The sequence below is a fragment of the Gopherus evgoodei genome, chromosome 11 (assembly GCF_007399415.2).
Source record: "Gopherus evgoodei ecotype Sinaloan lineage chromosome 11, rGopEvg1_v1.p, whole genome shotgun sequence".
In the NCBI taxonomy this organism is placed as follows: Eukaryota; Metazoa; Chordata; order Testudines; family Testudinidae; genus Gopherus; species Gopherus evgoodei.
The window spans coordinates 40075894-40087913 of record NC_044332.1 but is presented as its reverse complement, the minus strand read 5'-3'; positions in this window follow the sequence as shown (position 1 = coordinate 40087913).

Here is a 12020-nt window from a genome sequence, read left to right as displayed (position 1 = left end):
TACATGATTAGATACTATATTTTTCAGAGGGCCCCTGTTTCATTCAGTACACAGAATGGAAGGCAGTCACTGAATGAGCAGCTATTCAATGTTTTTCTCCTTACTGTTCAGGGTATGACCTCAGGTCTTATCCACTGCACACTATTCAAAGACCTCTGAAGACAGAATTATTGACGTCCTCATGAGCTTCTTTGTGTTGCTCCTCACTGTGGTATATAAGTGCTTCAGACATATTTTCACTGCACCCTAGGAGGTTAGGAGATAGTCCAGTTTTTACAAATGGGGAGCTGAGGCCCAAAGAGATTAAAGTTAAAAGTATCCACTAATTTTGCATGCCCAATCTGACACATCCAGGGACCTGATATTTTTTCAGAGTAGTTAGGAGGGTGGATTGATTTTAAATCAAGGTGATTTAAATCACCAAGTGAAAAGCCTCAATTTTAATTCAGTTATTTGCTAAAGAAAGATACATTCTCACTGGTTGATATAACGACTAAAATACATTGATTTAAAACAAAATAGAGCCTTTCCATTGGATTTGGTATATCTTTTTGCTACATAGGAGGGTATACTAACTATATACATTTATTTAAGCAATTTTCAGATTCATATTGTCCATTTTTAGTATGTTAGAAAATGGTGACCTGATAATTATCTAGTAAATAAGACTAACTTTTTGTTCCTGTTTTGTGTCAAGCTGCATTAGGTCAGTAACTGGAATTAAATAGACACACAACAGACTATAAAGTTTTATTTTTATTAAGCAAAAAACCTTCAGTGTTTTGGATACATAAACATCTCTTATCAAAACATGTTTCACATTTACCACTAACTGATTTACTAAACACAGGGATTAATTGTAGTCAGTGAATTAAACTGGTTGTTTCAGGTCAGCCTGGGAAAATTTACAAATATTCCTGTGACTGGAATTTAAGGCTGTGTCTAGATTTAAAATGCTGCAGTGGCATAGCTGCAGTGCTTCATCTGTGCTGCTATAATGCTTTAGTGTAGATAATCATTACAGTGACAGGAGGGTTTCTTTGGTCACTGTACTTAATCCAACTCCCTGAGAGACAGTAGCTAGGTCAACAGAAGAAGAATTCTTGATTGATTTAGTGCTGATTGCATTGGGGGTTGGATCAGCATAGTTATGCCTCTCTTGGGGTCTGGATGGCAGTAGCAGGTTCTCATCCTGTATGTGAACCAGCACTAGAGGAAGACGGGACACATTTTTCAGTGGATTTCACAGCTATTTGCTTACAGAAAAGGAATGGTGAGACTCAGGAATCCTGTCTTTGCCCAACCATATTCAGTTCTTCCCCAACATCCAAGCTCCTTGTCAGATATGTTTCCCTCTTCCTCTTCCCCAACACCCCTGTTCTCTCCAAACCTCACTGGTTCACATTGTGCAGCTAGTCCCAATCTTCCCCTTTCTGATCTCAGCATCCTTCCTCCCCACAACAAGCTGCCAGTGCCCCTCCCCCTCCTTCAGTGGCTCTCATTCCCAGTCTCCCCCCTCTGACTCAGTCTCCTTGCCCAGTCAAACCCGCTCTCTCCCCACATTTCCAATCCCAGTCTTCTTTCCTCCTCCCCTGTTCTCTCAGTCCCCATGTCACCAAACTCCTTGTCCCCATCTAATTCTTTTCCTCCCCCTGGCCTGGATTTTGTTCCCTCTGGATTTAAGTCCAGAGGCTTCCTCTTCTGTGAGTTCTCGTTGTCAGTGGCGGGTGCCATTGGGTGTACAGAAGAGACAGATTCCCTGCACTCAGTTCCAGTGCCTAGCTCACCCTATCCTTGAGCAGCTGTGAGCAGCCATTACAAGGAAACTTCCTTGTCTGGTCAGCACAAGAAGCTGTGAGAGGCTGGAGCATGTTCAGTGAGGAGAGAATCTTAGAGATTTTAGCGCTAATTTCTAAAATGTCTCTAAGTGTGTGAGAATTGTGGGGATTTCCTCCTCCTCCCCCCAAAGCTTTATAACTTGGCCAAATTTGGGTAGATTTCACAGGACCAGTAAAAGACAAATTCCTGACACAAAGGCTACCCTCCTGCCAAATTTCCACTCCCTGTCTAAAGCATGAGGGTGTCAGAACTGTTCAAATAAAAGGCTGCCAAACTATTTTAAAATGGCAAAATATATTTTATTTTTCTCTAGCCTCATTAGTAGAAACAACCAAACTTTTGACTGATACTTTACAACTGGTGTCTGCTGCAGGCTGACACCAGACATTGAAAATTTTAAACTGGATGGTTAAAGTTTGACAAAGTTATAAGCAACTGAAAACAGGACCTTGTGAAGTGTCAGGCAACCTTGATAAGAAATTGTGCTACCAGCCTATATTATCGCAAGCAGTCATAGGAGCTGGAATCTCAGAGAGTGAAAGCTGATTGTATAGGGTTCCCTATTTATGTCTTCAGTCTTTATCATTTCCTCTTTTCCTACTTTCTCTGGAGTGCTCCAAAAAGTAATTCATGCTGGGCTTCCCAAGAATAGTTAATCTAAAATGACCTCGTTTTAGGCATACCTCGTTGGTAGCAGAATATGTGGCATGATGTCACAGAATTTTGCCTTTCCTGTTGGGAGTTGAAAGTTCCCTCCTTTATTTGTAGACAATCTTTTCAAAAGATTTAGCTTTGGAATAACAAAAGATCTATTATAACTTATTTTCAGTTTAAATGGATCATCTCAGTTGTTAAGTCATCTCGGTCGCTCTTAGGAGTTCAGAAAAAATGTATTCCTTTTTCCACTTTCAGATATGTTTCCAATTCAGTAAGACTGCTAACATCAAAATGATAGAAATCAGGAATAGCAAAAACTGTATCCTATCTGGGCTATGTTATGACAAGACAATGCTAGTACTGAAAGTTGAAATAGACACACTAAACCTTCTCTATAACTTAATCACTTAAATTTCTAATTACTTTTCAGGAACATTTTCATAAGAACCTAAGAATGGACATACTGGGTCAGACCAAAGGTGCATCCAGCCCAATATCCTGTCTACCAACAGTGGCCAATGCCAGGTGACCCAAAGGGAGTGAACCTAACAGGTAATGATAAAGTGATCTCCACCCTCTGACAAACAGAGGTTAGGGATACCTTTCCTTACTCATTTCAACTATCAAATGTCTGAAAAGCCAAAACAGCAATGAAGAGATTTGCACAATAGAATCTCTGGCCACTATGTCTAAGAGTCAAAATTTTGGCACAAGGTTAAGTGAATGTCTAAGAAATAACTGTGATGCTGGCAGGCCAGATGCCAGCTCATGCCCAGGCTGCAGACACTAGCTAAGAACTGACAACCTTGTAGCTGAAGACCAGACCAGGTCACTTGATATTAGTTTTGCTCAAAATAGGTATTGGTCTTATAAGAATGAATTTACTGTTTAGACTATGAAATGCTTGTATGTTACTGCATGCATTAATCTCACTTATAATATCTGTATCCCATGTTATAAGATAATATTTACGTGTTTTGCTCTGAAACTGTAAAACCCAGACAGGACAGAAACATTACTAAGTGTGAAATACTAGTGTACCACAAGAGGTGTTATCTCCTGCCCAATAAAAGACCCATAGACACCAGACAAACCATTGTGGAACATCAGAGGACAAAATACTTTGATAGCTCTCCCCTCACCCGCACCCCAGAAGAGGAGACGTACAAGTGAACTCATCCCATCATCTTGAACTCTAGGGGGAAGGGAATAAAAATCCCTGAGAAGAAGAAACTTCATCTTTTTGGCTGTTTGAACTCCGAAGGGCCAGAGACTTTAAACTGAAGTCAGAGATCCCAAGAGGGCTGCTTCCAGGGTCTGCCCTGAAAGACTTCTTGAATAGACAGATCACCACAACTCTGTCACTCTTCAGATTTAGATGGTAACTAATTGGTGTGTGTATTTTTTGCTTGCTTTAACCTCTAAAATCGCTCTTACTCCTTATTGCTAGTTAAACCTTTAAATAGTTTATTACAGGATTGGCTACAAGCATTGTCCTTGGTGTAGGATCTAGAGTAGCAATTGATTTGGGGTGAGCGACTGGTCTCTCGGGACTGAGAGCAACCTGAATGTCATGTGTTTGTGTTTTTGTTTTGTTTTGTTTTGTTTTGTAAGCGACCATTTATCACAAAGTCCAGTTTGTCTAGGTAGTAAGATAGACTGGAGAGTCTGAGGGGACTGTTTGTGATTCCATGGTAAGATTGATATTGTGTGATCCAAGAGTTCGCATTTTGTTACTGGCTTGGTGAAATCTAATTATAGAACACATCGTGTCTACCCTGTTTTTGACAGTCTGCCCTGAGGTAGACACTTATGGTCGTGAGCCACCCCAGACAGCGTGACAGTAACCATTCTCTGTTTTAGCCAAGCAAATAATGCTTTTTTTTTCTTGATCAGTATGATGATTTTGTTAAATTACTTCTGCCTTGTCCTTGAGAAATTCAGATACTGTACATAGTAGGATTCAATTAATTTCTGCAGTCTGTTCTAGCCATTTGTTTCCAGTCTAGTTGCCCTCTTTCACCCCCTTTTTTTTTTTGCCTGCTCCTCATTTGCTTTCTCTCCTAGCCTTCTCTAGTCTGTCTAGTCCGCTTTATCCCTGTCTTCCTTCTTTAAACTATGAAAGAATCCATTGGAAAGACAGACATTTTTAGACAATTTAAAAACTATTGTCAAGCATGAATCTTGTTAATTTCAGGGGACAAGAGAGACCTTGAAATGGAAAGACTCGCATCAGGAAAAAAGAGACCACAGAAAATAAGTGAAGGTTTCTGAAGAGTTTGCCTATGCATAATATAACGTATCCTGAAGCTTGTAGATTTGTTCACAACTTCCTCTAGCACTAATGGGAATTCTATGTGGAAATCTCTGTGTAGCAAAAAGGGTGTTTATTGCATCAGTTCTTTTGTGGTGTCTTATCACTAACATGTTTTAATTCATTCAGGCTCCTCTCATTACTCGTACAAGCAGGTAGCACCTGATGGGTGCTGTTTTACTATAGGGCAGATTGTATTGCACAACAGCACTCTACACTCTGTTTGCTACCAATAAATGCCATCTGTTTGTGGCAGCCAGAACAAACCTTCAGCTATGGCATTTTTGTATTTATCCAGCAGCTCACCTTTGTTCTTCTCGGCTAGAACACTTTTCCCTCAGGGCTGTCTATGTTGTAAACAGCTCACTCCTTAATCATTTAGTTTGACCATAACGTAAATGATTTTTGTACACAAGCCTGTAAGTGTTTGATTGTGAAGAATGTTTAAGATTATAAAAAGAATCCTGTAAATATTAGTGTAAAATTTATTTTTAAGTCTAGTGCGTGCAGTGTTTGTTTCTCTAGTTTTATTTACCAAGTTTCACTATTTGTTTTTAAGGATGTGTTGGTGCCCCCAGCAGGCTCTGAGGGAAATAAAACATCTAGTAAGAGGCTAAAGTTGGTTCCTTACTCCAGTTCCTTTTTTGTGGCTCCCAAAGGCCAAAATTATTTTAACAATATCAGTGTAAGATTAAATTTCTAGAAACTTCATCACATGAATGTGATTGTGGCAAATGTAAATGACTAATTAAATAAGAAGCTGAATTTTGATAGACAGTTTGACAACATAAGTTTCTGATCACGCTTCTTGATTGTAGAAGCACAGCTCTTTGTCCATCCAAAAAGCTCCTCTTAGGGAACTCACAATTTTCATTCACATTTTTCTGTCCTCTGTTTGCCTGTATTGAATGTAATCAGGTCATGATCACTGGTCCCCTACCACCAATATCCAGTGCAGTGATTAATTCCCCATTACCTGTCATAATGACACCCAAAATGGAGCTACCTCCTGCTGGATGCAGTATTTGATGATGTGTTAGAAAGTTATCTATAATTTCTAATAACTGGAATGATGTTTTATTAGTGGCTGCATAAGGCCTCCAATGTGTCTCCTAAATTGAATTCCCCCATAACAGCACCATTTCTGTCAACACATTAAGCAGCCCTGCCTTTACGCCAAATCCACCAATTCCCTGGAATCGGGCCCCATGCTAAAGAGTGTCCCGCTCCGGGGGTCTTTGGCATTTCGGTGGGGGGTGGGTCCCTCTGGGAGTCTTTGGTGGCATTTCGCCAGTGGGGGGTCCTTCAGTGCCACCGATGCCCCAGACCACCGCGGAGTACTCCAGTGAGGCCCCGCAGGTCATAAAGCCAGCCTTGATGTTAAGCATCGGTCTGTAAGGAGTAATTCATCTTGTTCTCAAGTTTGATTTAGTGGCCTGTAACAGACCCCATGCTAAGCTTTATTAATTAGCATATTGATCCATGTACATTCAAGGCTCTGTGGGTCTGAATTATTCTAAAACAGATAATGATGTTTTTAAATTAGAGTGGTACCCTCCCACCACAAAAACATATACCCTTTTTACCCACTCTATTTTTCCTAAACAGGTTAAAACCAATCATTTGGTGAATTGTGAATTGCTCAGCCAGGTTTCTGTAATGCTAATTATATAAAAACATTTTCTCATAGACTTTAAGGCCAGAATGATCATCTTAGTATGACTTCCTGCACATCACTGGCCACAAAACCTCACCAACCTACTCCTGCAATAGGCCCATAACCTCTGGCTGAAGTACTGAAGTTTGCAAATCTTGATTTTAAAGGCTTCAAGTTACACAGAATCCACCATTTACTTTAGTTAAAACCATCAAGTAACCCATGTTGCAGGAATGAGAATTTCTATTTTTTTTTTGATAGCTAGAAAGAATTAGTGTATAAGCAATTGAAAAATTCTTCTTTGTGTTTTTTTGCCATCTTAAGTCTGAGTTTTAGCACCCTCCCCTTGCACTGGTAGTTTAATGTCCTCCTTGCTACTCCAGGTAGTCTCTAGCCAAGAAGGTCAGCCCCCTACCTGTGACATGCAGGCCCATACATTTGTACAGTCACCTCTCCCAAGGGAATGTGAACCAATGTTCCACAAAACGTTCAGTCTCAAGCCAATTGTGCAGCCAACAGTTCATTTCCAGTATTTTCTTCCTTCCCTCACTCATTGGACCTGTAGGATCTACAAGACCATGTGAACTTTCCTTTTCTTCCACTCCATTCCAAGATGCTGGAGGTCTTCTATAATCTGTCTATTCCATGTGATACTCTGTCATTGGTTCCAATGTGTATCACTCAGTGGAGACTTACCAGACAACTTCATAATCCTATCTAATCCTGTGGTTACAACTCAGAAGAATTCTTCCATTGACCTAGCTACAGACTCTCAGGGAGATGGATTACCTATGCTGACAGGAGAACCCTCTTGTAGGCATAGGTAGTGTAGCACTGTCATGTTTCTATAGTAGATAAGCCCTCAGACACTCTGGTTTCCTTCCCCCAACCTAAAGAAGAGGTGTGTGTAGCACAAAAGCTTATCCCTTCCACCAAAGGAAGTTGGTCCAATGAAAGATATTATTTCACTTAGCTTGTCTCATATCCTGGGATGAACACAGCCACAATACTGCAAACATAAAGTTATGAAAGCATGGTAGTGTCTCCTTAGTCAATGTTGTTTTAGGGGCTACGCTGTCTTGTAATCCTTAGTGTGACACCCACCCACCATATCTTTAACCTTAGATCTGAGTGAATGATTTTGTTCTGTGCATAACATATATTAGGGGAAACTTTTTCCAGAAAATTTCACTTTAGGAGAGCATTTTTACATATTAATTAATAAAAATTAGCACTTTTCAACATTTTGTTGCAATGCTTGATTTTCTTCATCCTCTTGTTTTCTCATCATTAGACACATTTAAATTCTCCTATTGGCATATATATAGTTTCGTTCGCACACTTGATCATAGCATTCTTTGTAAAGCTATTGCATTTGAGAAATAACCAAATTGTTGTGATTAAATGGATTTCTGTTATAGGAGCCAGTTTATAAAGGTAAATGTATGAGTCAACTGGCATTCAGGCAGCTCTAAATTGTGCTTGGGGAAGTGACCAACATACTGCTGAGTTCTGACTAGGGGTGCACAAAATGACAAAAGCCTCCCTGGCATCTTCCCCTGCACTTATCTGTCCCCGTGTTGTCCTTAGTTGCAGCTGTGAATTTGGGCTATATGTTTCAGTGAGAATTTTTCTGTTTGGTCTGTTTTTTGTGAACTGCATGTAAAGGTTGATGTGAGAATTTATTTTTGTAGCTTGGTTGTTATTTCCATAATTCTTAATGTTTGCAGGGGTTTGGTTGTGATGTTTTGTGGTTCTTTTATAAAGATGTGGTTTAATATCTTGTCCTAATTTGTACTCATTTAGCAACCTTAATGGTAACCCTAAAAGGATTTTCTTTATTTGGGAATTTACACATTACTAATTTATATTGCACTCCTTATAGCATCCGTTGTCAAAGGGTAAAGACACTGCAGATGTGTATTTAGTGTGAAACTCTGTTCTTTCAGAATACAAAGACAAATTTCATGGTTATCTTCTGCAAACTAAATAATAATACTTGGTATCTAGAGTTATCCTGCTAATGTGTGATGTTCTTATTTACTAATAAATAACATGATAGCATTGGTGTTTGCCTGCCATGCATAGAGGGCCAGATCCTGCAACCTTTACATAAAAAAGAAGAGTAAATAATTGACTGGTTGTATTCTATCTTATGTATCTGTTTATTGGTACGTCTTTATCCACTATTGTAGCTAGAATAGATGAGTCCTGGAGTTCATCCTTATATAAGTTACTGTCCATTTGATAATTACGAAAGCACAAAACTACCTAATCCTGGATCTAATTATCATGCATCTTTATGTGTACTCATCTAATTTTCTAAGTCATGGAGTTCTGAAAATAATTAGACATTTTATGTAAAATGTGATGATAGAATAAAAAATTAGGAGTGTGACTGAAAATTAGCATATATATTGTATAATAAAATCTTCACATAAATATTTTTTACTTTAATCGCCTGCTTCATTTAAAAAATAGAACCCCCCCTTATCCAAAGTGGTTTAGCTTGCAGATTATTTCAGTGCAGCAGACAGTTTTTTCTTTCCTTATAAGAACTGGTACCATCAATTAACCAAGAGACTTTAACCATGGATCCAAAGCTAAATGATATGATATTCCCATTGTTCTTTGTTTCAAGATTGATTTCCATAATAGCTGTGTGTTGTTACAAATACTGACTTTTAGCACATGATGACTGAAAGGTAAAAGTAATAATGGTACAAATTCAGTGCTTTTAACACTTAACAGGAAAACCATTTACAACATTAAATATTTGTCATTCTGCATGTGTTATGTAGGACTGTGCATTTGAATTTCTGCCTACACCTAAATAAACCCAAATGTATTGATATTTGTGTAGCTCCTAATAACAAAATAGTTATATTTATGTAGTGCCTTTCATCTCCAAAGCAATGTTCTCCAACTGTTTAATATTCATAACATCCCATGAGGTATGTAACTATGGATTATTAATCATGAATCTATATATTATGTAACTTTTTGTATTTATGGGCTCTTTCTTCTTCTCCATTTTAAAGGGGCCAAAATAATAGGGTATCTAGCCTTTCTATCATAGTTCCATCATCCAGGGACTGAAATAGCCTGAGAAGACCCAAACCCACTTGGCTTTTTCTTCCCTATTCTATAAGTCTGTTTCAAGGAGTTAAAAAAATTCAAACAAAAAAATTACAATTTTTGAAATAAAAATACTAAAACTCATGCATTTCTTCCATGTTGTCAATGTCTGAATATCAACATTAGTAGTAGTAGTAGGTCATTTCTTACCTTAATATGGTTTCTTTAAGTCCTTTTATAATCCAGGATATAGGCTCTGTTCATATGTGGAAATCAGATAACCCTCTGTTCAAAATGATATTTTACAGAGAGGCTTTGATATTGGGCATCCAAAATTTTTGGCAAGAATGTCTGTGAAATATCCTGTTAAAGTTCCTTCTGCCAAATAATAATGCAAAAGGTGGTTCTGAGAACAGCTTTTGTTACTGAGGAATGACTTGATTTTAATCGGATGCTAAATATCTGAGATGATTTTGGTATTAAGGAATATTAGCAAACATAGCCTTCTGTTGTGATTGGCCACACCTACTCTTGTATGAGCAAAATCCCCGAAGTTTTTAATTCATTTTCATTAGAAAGGGTAACATCAAATTAGGACAAGTAAAACTACTGCAGAACGCTACATAGTATAAGACCTATATGAACAAGAAGTCCTCCACTGCTCAGGAAAGCTGTACAAACTGGGCATATATAAAGTTACAGCCACAATACAACTCAGTTTAGGTCCTCCAGTTTCAGGAACATTCCAGGTCCCATTGAAGCCAATACTAAAATGCCCAATGATTTCACTGGGGCCTGGATGTCACAATTCTGATTTAAATAGCTAATGAGAGATACACTATGCCGTCCTTTCCCATATAACTTTTTTGCATTTATGACTGCTTAGTAATGGGGCAATCTTCAGGCTCCTGTATGTTTTCTCATTGATATGCTATACAAATACTCTATTTTGTCTTTGATAAGGCTGTAACCTTCCTGTAATTTATCAGCGTTTGAGATGGAAAGAGGGCCAAACTAATATGTTGCTTATAAGATTCATATGACAGAATTATTAATATATAGATCAAGTTGCTTTTGTGTGTTCTGCATCCATTGCAGCATGAAATCCCAATAGTGCTCCTATTCCTGCTTCTGTCTTTATTATGCTGGGTCCTGTTTATCCCTTTGAAGTCAATAGTAATTATATATGCCACTGATGAGACAGTCAGGCTTTTAAAGTTTTAGGTTGGAACTTTAGCTGTGCTGAATCCAGCATGAGTTGGTGCTAAACTTGTCTCATAATTTTGAACCTGCCAGATTCATTCTTAATTTGCACCCCCCAAGGAATCTTTTGAAGTACCATCAGGTTAGCCATACAGTAACTCCTCATTTAACATTGTTTCAATGTTACGTCCCTGCTCAGTTAGGGGACATGTTCATTTAAAGTTGCGCAATGCTCCCTTATAACGTCCTTTGGCTGCCTACTTGTAAGATTCTGTGGAAGACCAGCAACTTTACAAGGGAGCATTGCACAAGTTCCATTTCTCCGTCTTCTCCTCCCTCCTAGTGCTTCCCCAACCACCAAACAGAGCTTAGGACTTAGTGGCGGGGAAGGGATGTGGTGTGCTCTGGAGACGAGGTGGAGTGGGGGTGGGAAGAGGTGGGCCTGGAGCGGAGCGGGGACAGAAAGAGGTGGGCCTGGAGCATTCCTAGCAAAATCTGAGCCTGTTCTCGGGGAAGCTGCCGCTGCTGCTGCAAAGGTGTTTCCTAGTGTCCTTGCCTGCAGTGGGCTGTGCCTGTGTGGGGTAAGCCAGGGGCACTTCTCAACCATAGTACAATATACAGTATAATGCCTTTTGTCTGCCCCCCCCCCCAAATTTCCTTGGAACCTAACCCCTCACATTTACATTAAATGTTATGGGACAACTGGATTTGTTGAACATTGTTTCACTTAAAGTTGCATGTTTTAGGAACATAACTACAACATAAAGTGAGGAGTTACTGTACTCTAAAATGTATTCTCCTGCTATGTTGGATACACAGCAGGACCATGTGCTGCATGGGAACTGAAAATGACCAGTTCAGTATTTGAAGTCAGGAAGGAATTTTCCCCCAGGTCAGATTGGCAGAGACCCTGGGGTTTTTTCGTCTTCCTCTGAAGCATGGGGCGTGAGTCACTTGCAGGTTTAAACTACTGTAAATGGTTGATTCTCTGCAACTTGAAGTCTTTAAATCATGATTTGAGGACTTCAGTAAGAGGTTGGGGGTCTATTATAAGAGTGGGTGGGTGAGGTTCTATGGCCTGAAATGTGCAGGTCAGATTATATTATCATGATGGTCCCTTCTAGCCTTAAAGTCTATGATGTGTTAGCATGAATCATTGTTTGAGCTGGAGTCTGAGAACCAGATCCTGGCCTACACTAATTACTTGGCTTCATTCTGGCAGCACAAAGCAGATGAAGTTAGCTTAAGTGACTAGCTGTGGATTCCCCTAGA